This window comes from Piliocolobus tephrosceles, chromosome 6 (genome assembly GCF_002776525.5).
Source record: "Piliocolobus tephrosceles isolate RC106 chromosome 6, ASM277652v3, whole genome shotgun sequence".
NCBI classification, from domain to species: Eukaryota; Metazoa; Chordata; class Mammalia; order Primates; family Cercopithecidae; genus Piliocolobus; species Piliocolobus tephrosceles.
In genome coordinates, this window is record NC_045439.1 from 40,249,332 (window position 1) to 40,263,927 (window position 14,596).

Below are 14,596 nucleotides of genomic sequence, written 5' to 3' on the forward strand. Positions count from 1 at the left end.
AAACTTTCCTTGGGGGGACTTTTCTCAAAGTCATAGGGTAGTGTGTGGATGAAATGTTGCAGTGAGTTAAATTTCATAAGTTAAAGAAGAGGCTATAATTTAGAAATAACATTCTAGAGAGAAGAAAAGGCAAACATTAAGCAAGGTAAAAATAAAGGTTATTATTTGTAGAGAACACTTTGCAATAATTCAGATGAAGAAAACCACACTAGAGCAAGAATTGACAAACTTTTTCTGAAAGGGGCCAGACAGTAAATATTTTAGACTTTGGAGGCCATGTTGTCTTTGTTGCAACTCACTAAACTCTGCTGTTGTAGGATGAAGGAAGACATAGATAATATGCAAACAAATGGGCATGGCTGTTGGTATGGTTTGGCTCTGTGTCCCCATCCATATCTCACCTCGAATTGTAATCCCCATAACCCCCTTATGTCAAGGGTGGGACCAGGTGGAGGTAATTGGATCATGGGGGCAGTTTCCCTCATGCTGTTCTCTTGATAGTGAGTTCTCAGAAAAATCTGATAGTTATATAAGCGTCTGGTATTTCCCCTGCTTGCACTCATGTCATCCTGCCGCCCTGTGAAGAATGCCTGCTTCTCTTTTGCCTTCCACTATGATTTTAAATTTCCTGAGGCTTCCCTAGCAATGTGGAACTGTGAGTCAATTAAACCTCTTTCCTTTATAAATTATCCAGCCTTGGGTATTTCTTCATAGCATTGTGAGATCAGACTAACACAGCTGTGTTCTAATAAATTAACTATTTATAAAAATGGGAGGTGGGTCGGATTGGCCTGTGGGCTGTAGTTTGCCACCCTCCACATTAAAACAATATGAAGAATCAAGAAATATGAGTGGAACTGTGATAGCTGAGAAGCAACTTGTGCAGAATCCTACATGAGAGAAGAGAGTGTATAGTATCTTTCTCCTGCTATATGTGAGGTTCCAAAGATCACTTAACACTACCACTTCAGTCTTAATGGGAACAAACATGGAGAAGAGAAGACAAAAAGACATGCAGTGCCGTAACTTAGTGATAAGAAAGGAAACTTCCCCAAGCTGAAACTCATTTATTTATATATAAAGTACAGAGGACAAAAAATCCAAGAGATTCCTTAAATCATTTCTATTTATCTGTTGAGTGGATAGTAAAGTCCTATGATCTTTTCTTAATGTTTTTAGGGTATAGTTTCAAGCACAACAATGAGACTATACCCTAAAAACATTACGTCCAGATTGCAGCTTCAGCTCTTCTAGCTTCCTTCTTCATGCTTCTTCAACCTTTCCTCAAGCCAGGATGCGACTGATTTAAGATAAAACAGATTATCTGGTAGCCTGGAAATGCAGCCTTTCTGGGACCACATGCCCACTCGAGAACATGTGACCTATAAATCAACCTGGAAATCATCTTGTTCCTGAATAAGATTTTCTTTCTATTTGACTTCTACCTGGAAAAGAAAGGAGAAAGAGGGAACAAACTTTCTTATAGAGGCAAACTCTCACTTTCTCACTATTTCATTCCATGGAATGGCCCTGTGGAACTTTATATAAAGTATCTGAGAATATTTGGTTTTAGCTCTAATGAGTCAGTTCTGGTATGTTAATTTCCTAACCATTCGAGCTGTCAATGTGGTTGCTAAGTCTGCTGAATCACAGAAGAAATATACCTTCAGCCTGTTGTATAATTATCTCAGGAATTATAAAGGCAATAAATGCATGATTGCTTTTTTATGAATACATTAAAACAGAGGTGTGTAATTGGCACTTTAACAATCTACTGGCAGCAAATTAGATATTAATGTGATTACAAAATGACAATTACTTTTAGCAGTTAATTGACATCACCTTTCAGTAGCCTTTTTCAATATCTTGTTGGGGACTTTTTTTTGCTAGGGAGAAATGGGATCATTCTAAGGCTGAGAGGGAGCCATGAGGAACAGTAAGTTAATTACCTAACAAAACAAGTGGTTGATCTTTATATTCTCGATCAATGGGTCTTTGGGGTTTAATAACAGCAGTAACAAACTATACTTTTTTTCTGAAATGATGCCCAAATGATGTATAAATGTTTTGTAATGTAAGTACTACCCATCAATCACTTCATTTCTGAAATATGGTGGCTTCTGATGAGATTGCTTTCCACATTCTCATTAGTTTAAGAAGGAAAGAGAAAAAAATATTGCCTCTATTAGAAAGGCAGGTAAGAACGGAGAGGTAATTTGGTTACATGCTACACAAAGACTGGATAAGAAAGGAAAAATAATGTCATTATACATAGGCTCAAATGTTTGCAAAACCCTTTTACATATATAGTTAAGTTTAATCCTACAGATCTATGTTTTCGTAGCAGTGGGTTTATGCAAATCATTCTAAAAAATGTCCCCAAACATAAATCTGGTGGTTTATATCAACATCCCAAAACTCAATCAGGGTAAGTTTCTATAGCCTTTCTATATTTAATAAGGCATTTAGCATGTTTTTCATAGATTAAAAATGCTAATAATCAATATACCAAAAATAGATATTCTTACAATGTTTGATGATTGTAATAATTATTGATAGGTAAATGTGTTGAAATTGCTTATTGCAACATTACCCTATCTGTTGCTAACTTATCCTAACCCTAGATAGATAGACAGATAGATAGGGTTATTGTGCTCTCTCTCTCTCTCTCTCTCTATATATATATATATACACACACACACACACACACACACACATTCTATATTGAATTTTACTATATGCCTCCCCTTCTCTACTGAAACTGAATAATGAGATTAGACATCTCTCAATACCAAGAGCAGACACTATATTGACTGATTTCTAACTGCTCAGCTCTATCTTTGTTTTGTTACATACACCTTAGAGTATCTAAACAGATTTTTTGTATTATAATATCTAGTACCAGAAATTGTATTATAAGGCAGCTGAGAACACGGGCAGAGTGAAAGCTGAAATTGAGGCCATTCTTCAGGACTTTCAAATTATTTATTTGAAAAGGTCTTCTTGTGGGACCAGAGAGATGGTTAAGTGACAGCCAATAGGTGCAAACCAAGGGACACTCCTATCTGGAATTCCAGTTTCAAGTACTGAGTTATTCCATAAAATCAGTCGTTTGTGTTGTCGAGTTCTTGGTTGCAGAGTGAACTCTACTAGCTACTGGGCATGCAGAAGTGAGCATAGGAGACATGATCTTTGCCTTTATAAGAAATGCAGCTGAAAGGAGAAAATAGTCCCATATTGTTCTCTGTAAGCAAATTTCAATCAAGATGCGGTTGATTAGTTTTTCCCTATCTTCCTATGTCTTCCCTTCCTCTCCCCTTCCTTCTCTTCTCCTCCTTTCTATTTCTTTCCCATGCAGTTCCAAAAATTATCCTGTGTAATAATGAATCTGTGTAATTATTCTGATATCACTTGGTGTATTAGATAATGGTAATCTGGGAATGTGAGATAATAAAGTCATGTTTCTATCTAACTCACGTTTCTTTTTTGATGGGTGTTAGGTGTCCTGGTTAGGTGTCATGTTAAACATGCCCAGGAAGAACATTAGCATTTAAGAATGCCCTTTGCTACTTCCCATTCTCTACTTTAAAATTAATTTTTACAAAGGAGGAATAGAAGAAAGGCCACCAATATCTATTACGCTGAAGAACTAACATTTATTGAGCTCCTACGGTGTGCCAGGTAATTTCTATAGATAACCTGCAATTTCTTACAGGAAAATTTTGAGGTGGCAATGATACCCTCCTTCTGTAGATGAAGAAATTGAAGCTGAGTGAGCTTTGGAGACTTGCTAGGGTCACACAACTTGAATGTTGCAGAGCTGGGGTTTGAATCTCCATGAGATTATAAAACCCTTGTTGGCCTCACCAGTTCTGATTGCTTCTAGAACTCTTAAGTGCCCTGATGTTTATTTGGACTCTTCTTGTTTTCTTCGAGTAAGGACACAGATAGTGATGCTTCTTCTCTCCTACCTACCAGACTACTTTACCTTTGTGTATCAGATTATCAACTGATGACTTTGATTTTGGGTTAATCCTAGAAAGCGCATTGACCTGATTCCAATCATAGTACAAAGTCTGGTCATGTCTTTCAAACTTTGAGAAACAGAAAATATTTATTTCCACTCTTTATGGGATAATGAGGAAGCTGACCCCATCAATAAATTGTATCAAGGAAATGGGATCTCTATAGAGTCTATATTCACATAGCAGTAGATATCTTTGTAGGTAGAAAAAAAACACAAGGTACAAGGGCATAACCAAATTAATTTTGTATCACTCTGAAGTTAGAGATTAGTTGTAAGACTAATACAGATTGTTTTGCTGGGGTCATCACATGAAGATAATATTTTATACAGAAACGTTGTGTTGGCTCTGCTGGTGCTTTCTGAAGTTCTGTCATCATTTAACATTTCTTAGAAGGTAGTCATAGGGCATTTGTAAATAAATATCACTGGCTGCACATTTTGTTTTATTTTAGGAACATTATTTGCTTACCATTGAAAAGGGAGGTTTTTAACTTGACTTTGAAGTGTACTTAGCTAGGAAACTGTATTTGGAGCTGAATAAAAGCTTTTAACTCTTGATATATTGCCTTTGGTTTCTTTTTTTTTTTTCCTTTTTTTTTTTTTTTTCTTTTGGTTGAGACGGAGTCTCGTTCTGTCGCCCAGGCTGGAGTGCAGTGGCCGGATCTCAGCTCACTGCAAGCTCCGCCTCCCGGGTTTATGCCATTCTCCTGCCTCAGCCTCCCAAGTAGCTGGGACTACAGGCGCCCGCCACCTCGCCCGGCTAGTTTTTTGTATTTTTTTTAGAGACGGGGTTTCACTGTGTTAGCCAGGATGGTCTCCATCTCCTGACCTCATGATCCGCCCATCTCGGCCTCCCAAAGTGCTGGGATTACAGGCTTGAGCCACCGCGCCCGGCCGCCTTTGGTTTCTTTTATGCCTGTGGTTTAAAATATGCACATAGGAAGGAATTTGCTTAAAAAGCTGTACATACTTTTAGTGTATTTGGAATGTATGAAGCATTCACCTACTCATTCATTTATTCATTCACTCATTATTTCAACAATGATTTATTTAATGCTATACTGTGTACCAGGCTCTAGGATGAAACAGAGAAGAGAACAGTCATGGTATTTTTTTCTCAAAATATTTTGTAGAATTCACAAGGATGCCATCAGGGCTTAAAGTTTTCTTTGTGGGAAGGTGCTAAACAGTAAATTAATCTTTAATTTTAGTTTTGCTAAGTTGTGTGTGTGTTTTATAGCCTGTAGGGATTTTTTTGTATTATTTTCTCATTATCCTTTCAATGTTTGTAGGATCTATAGTGATGCCCCCCTTTTCATGTCTGATATTGATTATTTTTGTCTTCTCTTTAAGGAGTTTATCACCATATTAGTCTTTTGGATAAACCTTCTGTTTTCTTTGTTGGTCCCCTCTATTTTCTGTCTGTTTACTTTTTCATTAACATATGCCCACATTTTTCTTACTTCCTGCTTTCTCATTTCTTTGGGCTCAATTTTCTGTTCTTTTTCTAACATCTTGAAGTGGATATTTAGTGCATTGATTTTCAGCCTTCCTTGTAATGTAATGTAAAACAGGTTGGGTAACACCATCTTCCAGAAGGTACCATGGAGTCACACCCTCACTTTCATCCCCAAATTCTGCATGTCCCTCTTGCAAAAGTAGCCAAGCAAGAATCTACCTCTGATTAGATCATCACCTTCTGTGAAAGTACTCCATTTCCTAACATAGAAATGGTTCCTCTTTATATATATATGTGTGTGAGTGTGTATATAAAGATATAAAATATACACACACATACATAAATATATATTATATATATAATATATATATCTTTATATATATAAACACATATACATACACACATATATATATACACATACATACACACACACATATAATTGTTTGGTTAATATTGGTTACATAATTTCTTCTGTGATTTCTTCTTTGGCCCATCAGTATTTAGAAGTTAACTTCTTAATATACAAACATAGGGACTGTAATTCAGCTTAATTCCACTGAAGCCAAAGAACATACTCTGATATAATTTTGATTTTTGAAAACTATATTGAGACTGGTTTATGGCTCCAAATATGGCAATTTAGATAAATGTTTTGTGTGTTTTTGAAAAAAAATGTATTCTGCAATCATTAAGTGCAGTGTTCTCTATATATGTTAATCATGGAAAATTTAATCGTGTTGTTTACATCTTCTGTACCTTTCTTGTTTTTTGACTGCTTGTTCTAGCTGTAAGAGAGGTGTGTTTTCCTTTGTAATTGTGAATTTGAACATTCTCTTTCTGTATTTTTTGCTTTATATATTTTGTAGCTATGTTATAAAATATAAGCAAATTTAACAGTTATATTTTCCTCATTTATTGCCCCTTTTACTATCATGGAACATTCTTCTTTAATAACGTTTTTTACTCTAAAGTCTTATTTATCTGATAGCAATATAGCTATCACAGCTTTCTTTTGGTTAGTGTTTTCATGGTATATCTTTTTCTATTCTCTTACTCTTGACTTTTCTGTATTATCTTTAAGTATGTTTCTTTAAGCAGGGTATATATTTCTTTTGAAATCCAGCCTGTCAACCTTTATCTTTTAACTGAAGTATTTAGTTTATTTACATTGAAGGAAATTATGATATATTTGGACCTCAATTTACTATCTTACTATTTACTTTTTATTTTCCCTACCTATTCTATGTTCTTTTTTCTTTCTCCTTCTTTTGTCTTTGGATTACTTTCTGTTATCCCAAGTTAAACATTATTTTACTATGCTTGTATTGGTTATCCTAGAAATTATATTATGCTTCTTGACTTAGCAAAGTCTAATACATATTAGTACTTTTTCTTCATACCAAATAGTGCAAGAATCTTAGAATAGCAAAGCATGGTTCTTGGATCAGCAGCTGGTTCACAAACTTTCCAATTTTCAATGAACTAAGAAAATGGTACCAGAATGTAAATCAACTATATCACTAAATATACTGTTTATTTCAGCTGACATTTTTTAAAAAGAAATAATATTTTCTGAATGAAAGACGGAGTGCATCAATTTATATTTTGGAGCTAGTTTCTTAATTTGCTATGGACTGGTGCTTTTAGTAGCACTGTCTTAGAACATTACAACTCTAAATTATCACCCCCAAATGTATTGCTCTTTTGTCATATTTTGTCATTATATGTTTTAACTCCCACAAGATATTATTACTGTGACTTTATATAGTCAATATAATTTTATATTCACCCACATATATAAATTTTCATTGCTATTCATTTTTGCATCTTTGTGCTTTCATCTGGGACCATTTTTCTTCTCAAAGACTACCCCTTTAGTTAATTCCTTTGGTGTATGTTTTCTGTGACAAATTGTGTTTTTAAAGTTCATTAAAATGTATATTTTTCCTTCATTTTGATGATAACTTCCCTAAGTAATTAGGGAATTACATATATATTTAGTACCTTTAGTACCTTTAAGACAGCAATTCACTGCTTCTTTGCTTCCATGTTTTGTAAACTGTCAAACTTGTAATTGCTTCTGTGAAATAAGCATGCCACACCCAGCTACTTTTTTTCCTGTTTTCTTTTTTTAATTATCATTATACTTTAAGTTCTGGGGTACATGTGCAGAATGTGCAGGCTTTTTACATAGGTATGCACATGCCATGGTGGTTTGCTGCACCATCAACCCATCATCTACAATAGGTATTTCTCCTAATGCTATCTCTACCCCAGCCCCCCACCCCACTACAAGCCCCAGTATGTGATGTTCCCCTCCCTATGTCCATGTGTTCTCATTGTTCAACTTCCACTTATGAGTGGGAACATGTGGTGTTTGGTTTTCTGTCCTTGTTAGTTTGCTGAGAATGATGGTGTCCAGCGTCACCCATGTCCCTGCAAAGGACATGAACTTATCTTTTTTTATAGCTGCATAGTAGTCTATGGTGTATATGTGCCACATTTTCTTTATCCAGTCTATCACTGATGGGCACTTGGGTTGGTTCCATGACTTTGCTATTGTGAACAGTGTCGCAATAAACATATGTGTGCATGTGTCTTTATAGTAGAATGATTTATAATCCTTTGGGTATATACCCAGTAATGGGATTGCTGGGTCAAATGGTATTTCTAGTTCTATATCCTTGAGGAATTGCCACACTGTCTTCCACAATGGTTTAACTAATTTACTCTCCCACCAACAGTGTAAAAGCATTCCTATTTCTACACATCCTCTCCAGCATCTGTAGTTTCCTGACTTTTTAATGATCGCCATTCTAACTGGCATGAGATGGTATCTCATTGTGGTTTTGATATGCATTTCTCTAATGACCAGTGATGATACTTTTTTTTCATATATTTGTTGGCTGCATAAATGTCTTTTGAGAAGTATCCATTCCTGTCCTTTGCCCACTTTTTGATGGGGTTGTTTTTTTCTTGTAAATTTGTTTAATTTCTTTGTTGATTCTGTATATTAGCCCTTTGTCAGATGGATAGATTGCAAAAATTTTCTCCCAATCTGTAGGTTGCCTGTTCACTCTGATGATAGTTTCTTTTGCTGTGGAGAAGCTCTTTAGCTTACTGAGATCCCATTTGTCTATTTTGGGTTTTGTTGCCATTGCTTTTGGTGTTTTAGTAATGAAGTCCCTGCCCATGCCTATGTCCTGAATGGGATTGCCTAGGTTTTCTTCTAGGGTTTTTATGGTTTTAGGTCTTACGTTTAAGTCTTTAATCCATCTTGAGTTAATTTTTGTATAAGGTGTAAGGAGGGGATCCAGTTTCAGTTTTCTGCATATGGCTAGCCAGTTTTCACACCACCATTCATTTATTAAATAGGGCATCCTTTCCCCATTTCTTGTTTTTGTCAGGTTTGTCAAAGATCAGATAGTTATAGATGTGTGGCATTATTTCTGAGGCCTCTGTTCTGTTCCATCGGTCTATATATCTGTTTTGGTACAAGTACCATGCTGGTTTTTTTGTTTTTGTTTTTGTTTTTGTTTTTTACTGTAGCCTTCTAGTATAGTTTGAAGTTAGGTAATGTGATGCCTCCAGCTTTGTTCTTTTTGCTTAGGATTGTCTTGGCAATGTGGGCTCTTTTTTGGTTCCATATGAACTTTAAAGTAGTTTTTCCCAATTCTGCAAAGAAAGTCAATGGTAGCTTGATCAGGATAGCATTTGAATCTATGAATTACTTTGGTCCATATGGCCATTTTGATGATATTGAGTCCTCCTATCCATGAGCATGGAATGTTTTTCCATTTTTTTGTGTCCTCTCTTATTTCCTTGAGCAGTGGTTTGTATTTCTGCTTGAAGAGGTCCTTCACATCCCGTATAAGTTGTATTCCTAGGTATTTTATTCTCTTTGTAGCAATTGTGAATGGAGTTCACTCAGGATTTGGCTCTCTGCTTGTCTATTATTGGTGTATAGAATGCTTGTGATTTTGGCACACTGATTTTGTATCTTGAGATTTGCTGAAGTTGCTTATCAGCTTAAGGAGACTTTGGGCTGAGACAATAGGGTTTTCAAAATACACAATAATGTTATCTGCAACCAGAGACTATTTGACTTCCTTTTTTCCTAATTGAATACCCTCTATTTCTTTCTCTTGCCTGATTGCCCTGGCCAGAACTTCCAGTACTATATTGAATAGGAGTGGTGAGAGAGGGCATCCTTATCTTGTGCCAGTTTTCAAAGGGAATGCTTCCAGTTTTTGCTCATTCAGTATGATATTGGCTGTGGGTTTGTCATAAATAGCTCTTATTATTTTGAGCTATGTTCCATCAATGCCTAGTTTATTGAGAGTTTTTAACATGAAGGGCTGTTGAATTTTTTCAAAGGCCTTTTCTATTGCATCTATTGATATAATCATATGGTTTTTTTCCATTAGTTCTGTTTATGTGATGGATTATGTTTATTGATTTGTGTATGTTGAACCATCCTTGCATCCCAGGGATAAAGCTGACTTGATCATGGTGGATAAGCTTTTTGATATGCTGTTGGATTCAGTTTGCCAGTATTTTATCGAGGATTTTTGTATTGATGTTCATCAGGGATATTGGCCTGAAATTTTCTTTTTTAGTTGTGTCTCTGCCAGGTTTTGGTATCAGGATAATGCTGGCTTCATAAAATGAGTTAGTGAGGATTCCATCTTTTTCTATTGTTTGGAATAGCTTCAGAAGGAATGATACCAGCTCTCTTTGTACCTCTGGTAGAATCTGACTGTGAATCCATCTGGTCCTGGACTATTTTTGGTTTTGTAGGCTATTAATTGCTATCTCAATTTCAGAACTTGTTATTTGACTATTCAGGGATTTGACTTCTTCCTGGTTTAGTCTTGCGAGGGTGTATGTGTCCAGGAATTTATCAATTTTTCTAGATTTTTTAGTTTATTTGCGTAGAAGTGTTTATAGTATTCTTTGATGGTAGTTTGTCTTTCTGTGGGATTGGTGGTGATATCTCCTTTATTATTTTTTATTGCATCCAATTTGATTCTTCTCTCTTTTCTTCTTTATTAGTCTGGCTAGTGGTCTATCTATTTTGTTGATCTTTTAAAAAAACCAGCTCCTGGATTCATTGATATTTTGAAGCGTTTTTAGTGTCTCTATCTCCTTCAGTTCTGCTCTGACCTTAGTTGTTTCTTGTCTTCTGCTAGCTTTTGAATTTGTTTGCTCTTGCTTCCCTAGTTCTTTTAATTGTGATGTTAGGGTATTGATTTTAGATCTTTCCTGCTTTCTCTTGTGGACATTTAGTGCTATAAATATCCCTCTATACAGTGCTTTAAATGTGTCCCAGAGATTCTGGTACATTGTGTCTTTGTTCTCATTGGTTTCAAAGAACATCTTTATTTCTGTTTTCATTTTGTTATCTACCCAGTAGTCATTCAGGAGCAGGTTGTTCAGTTTCCATGTAGTTGTGTGGTTTTGAGTGAATTTCTTAATTCTGAGTTCTAATTTGATTGCACTGTGGCCTGAGAGAATGTTTGTTATGATTTCCATTCTTTTGCATTTGCTGAGGAGTGTTTTACTTCCAAATATGTGGTCAGTTTTAGAATAAGTGTGATGTGGTGCTGAGAAGAATGTATATTCTATTGATTTGAGGTGGAGAATTTTGTAGATGTCTATTAGGTCTGCTAGTTCCAGAGCTGAGTTCAAGTCCTGGATATCCTTGTTAATTCTGTCTCGTTGATCTGTCTAATACTGACAGTGGTGTGTTAAAGTCTCCCACTATTATTGTGTGGTGGTCTAAGTCTCTTTGTATGTCTCTAAGAACTTGCTTTATGAATCTGGGTGCTCCTGTATTGGGTACTTATATGTTTATATATAATTATAAAACATATAATTATACATTTATATATTGTTCTTGTTGCATTGATCCCTTTCCCATTATATAATGACCTTCTTTGTCTCTTTTGGTCTTTGTTTAAAGTTTGTTTTATCAGAGATTAGGATTGCAATCCTTGCTTTTTTTTTTTTTTTTTTTTTTTTTGCTTTCCATTTGCTTGGTAAATATTCCTCCATCCCTTTATTTTGAGCCCTATGCACACTGATGGGTCTTGACTCTTTATCCAGTTTGCCAGTCTGTGTCTTTTAATTGGGGCATTTAGTCCATTTACATTTAAGGTTAATATTGTTATATGTGAATTTGATCCTGCCATTATGATGCTAGCTGGTTATTTTTTCGTTAGTTGATGCAGTTTCTTCAGAGCACTGATGGACTTTACAATTTGGTATGTTTTTGCAGCAGCTGGTACCAGTTGTTCCTTTCCATGTTTAGTGTTTCCTTCAGGAGCTCTTGTAGAGCAGGCCTGGTGGTGACAAAATCTCTCAGCATTTGCTTGTCTGTAAAGAATTTTATTTTTCCTTTGCTTATGAAGCTTAGTTAGGCTGGATATGCAATTCTGGGTTGAAAATTCTTTTATTTAAGAACATTAGATATTGGCCTCCACTCTATTCTGGCTTGTAGGGTTTCTGCCAAAAGATCTGCTGTTAGTCTGGTGGGCTTCCCTTTGTGGGTAACCCGACCTTTCTCTCTGACTGCCCTTAACATTTTTTCCTTCATTTCAACCTTGGTGCATCTGACGATTATGTGTCTTTGAGTTGCTCTTCTTGAGGAGTGTTTTTGTGGTGTTCTATGTATTTCTTGAATTTGAATGTTGGCCTCCCTTGCTAGGTTGGGGAAGTTCTCCTGGATAATATCCTGAAGAGTGTTTTCCAACTTGGTTCCATTCTCTCTGTCAGGTACCCCAATCAAACGTAGATTTTGTCTTTTCACATAGTCCCATACTTCTTGGAAGCTTTACTCATTTCTTTTCACTCTTTTTTCTCTAATCTTGTTTTCTTGCTTTATTTCATTGAGTTAATCTTCAATGTCTGATATCCTTTCTTCTGCTTGATTGATTCAACTGTTGTTACTTGTGTATGCTTCACGAAGTTCTCATGCTGTGTTTTTCAGCTCCATCAGGTCATTTATGTTCTTCTCTAAACTGGCTATTCCAGCTAGCAATTCGTCTAACCCTTTTTCAAGGTTCTTAGCTTCCTTGAATTGGGTTAGAACATGCTCCTTTAGCTCGGAGGAGTTTGTTATTACCCACCTTCTGAAGCCTACTTCTGTCAATTCATCAAATTCATTCTCTGTGCAGTTTTGTTTCCTTGCTGGTGAGGAGTTGTGATCCTTTGTAGAAGAAGAGGCATTCTGGTTTTTGGAATTTTCAGCCTCTTTGCGCTGGTTTCTCCCTGTCTTTGTGGATTTCTCTACCTTTTGTCTTTGAAGTTGGTGACCTTCAGATGGGATCTCTGAGTCAACATCCTTTTGGTTGATGTTGACACTATTCCTTCCTGTTTGTTAGTTTTCCTTCTAACAGTCAGGCCCTTCTGCTGCAGGTCTGCTGGAGTTTGTTGGAGGCCTGCTCCAGACCCTGTTTGCCTGGTTATCACTGGTGGAGGCTTCAGACCAGCAAAGATTGCTGCCTGTTCCTTCCTCTCGAAGCTTCGTCCCAGAAGGCCACCTGCCAGATGCTAGCCAGAGCTTTCCTGTATGAGGTGTCTGTCAGCCCCTACTGGGAGATGCCTCCTAGTCAGGATGCACCGGGGTCAGGGACCCACTTGAGGAGGCAGTCTGTCCCTTATCAGAGCTTGAACACTGTGTTGGTAGATCCACTGTTCCCTTCAGAGCTCAGTTGGAAATGCAGAAATCACTCTCCTTCTGCGTCGATCTTGCTGGGAGCTGCAGACTGGACCTATTCCTTTTCGGCCATCTTTGGGTTTCTGTTTTCCCCCAGCTACTTTTAATGTTTCCCTTTGGTCTTTGCTTTTCAATACGTTTACTATGATAAGCCTATGATATGTTTTTCATTGTTCTATTACATTTGGAGATTCATAGAACTTTTTAAATCTGTGGACTTATGTCTTTTATAAGTTTTTAAGATTTTTGACCAGAATCTCTTCAAATATTGCTTCTCACTCTTAGTCTAATTTTTCTCCTTTTAGGACTCTGATTTACATATACATTAGGTCTTTTCACAGACTTGTTTTCTGTGTTTCAGTTTGAATACATTCAATGTACTGTTTTTTCTTTTTGCTATATGTAATCTTCTACTAAACCAATTCGCTAGGTTCTTAATTTCAGATATTGTAGTTTCAGCTCTGGAATTTTGATTTGGTTCTTCTGTTTTTAAGTTTTCAGCTTCTGCCAAAATTCTTAATTTTTCATATTATTTCCTTGCCCGTATTTAACATATTTAAGTGTCTGTTTCTATTATTTGCCAATTTGCTTAGTTTTGCTCATATTGTCATCTTTCTTTATATGCCTAGTTATTTTTCGGTGTATTCCAAACATTATATATAAAAAATTATAAAGATTATTTGAGGCCCATGGTACTATTATCTCCCTTTGGAGAAAGGGACATGTTTGCTTATAAAAGACATTAGGGGTACTAGTAATTCTTGATTACCTTATACTGTTTGAGGATTGGGATAATTTGGGCTTCAAACTCAGTAAGGGCTACCTTTTTCTTCTTCACCTTTCCTTTTGGGGTGTGGCCCTTTCTGGTCTGTGATGGTTAATTTTATACATTAACTTGGCTAGGCCACTGCACCTAGACATTTGGTCAAACACTCGTATAGATGTTGCTGTCAAGGTATTTTTTTGAAGACAAAATTAACATTTAAATGAGTTGGCTTTGAGTAAAGCAGATTACCTTCCATAATGTAGGTGGCCCTCCTCAATAACGTAGGTGGCCCTTGTTTAGTCAGTTGAAGGCCTTAAGAAAAAAACCTGAGGTTCCCCTGAGGAAGAAGGAATTCTGCCTCCAGACTGCCTTTGGATTGAGCTACAACACCAACTCTTCCCTAGGTTGCTGACATGTCCTACAGATTTCAGACTTGCCAGCCTTCACAATCATATGAACCAATTCCTTAAAATAAATCTCAATATTCCCCCCCCCACACACACACCCTAATACAAGATTTCAAAGCAAAGCCTAGGAGTTTACTAGGGTTCCCTTTGTTAGGAGGCCCTAAATTCTAATTTTGTCCTATTGCCTTATAAGTTTATTAAAAGCTTTGCTTAGTTT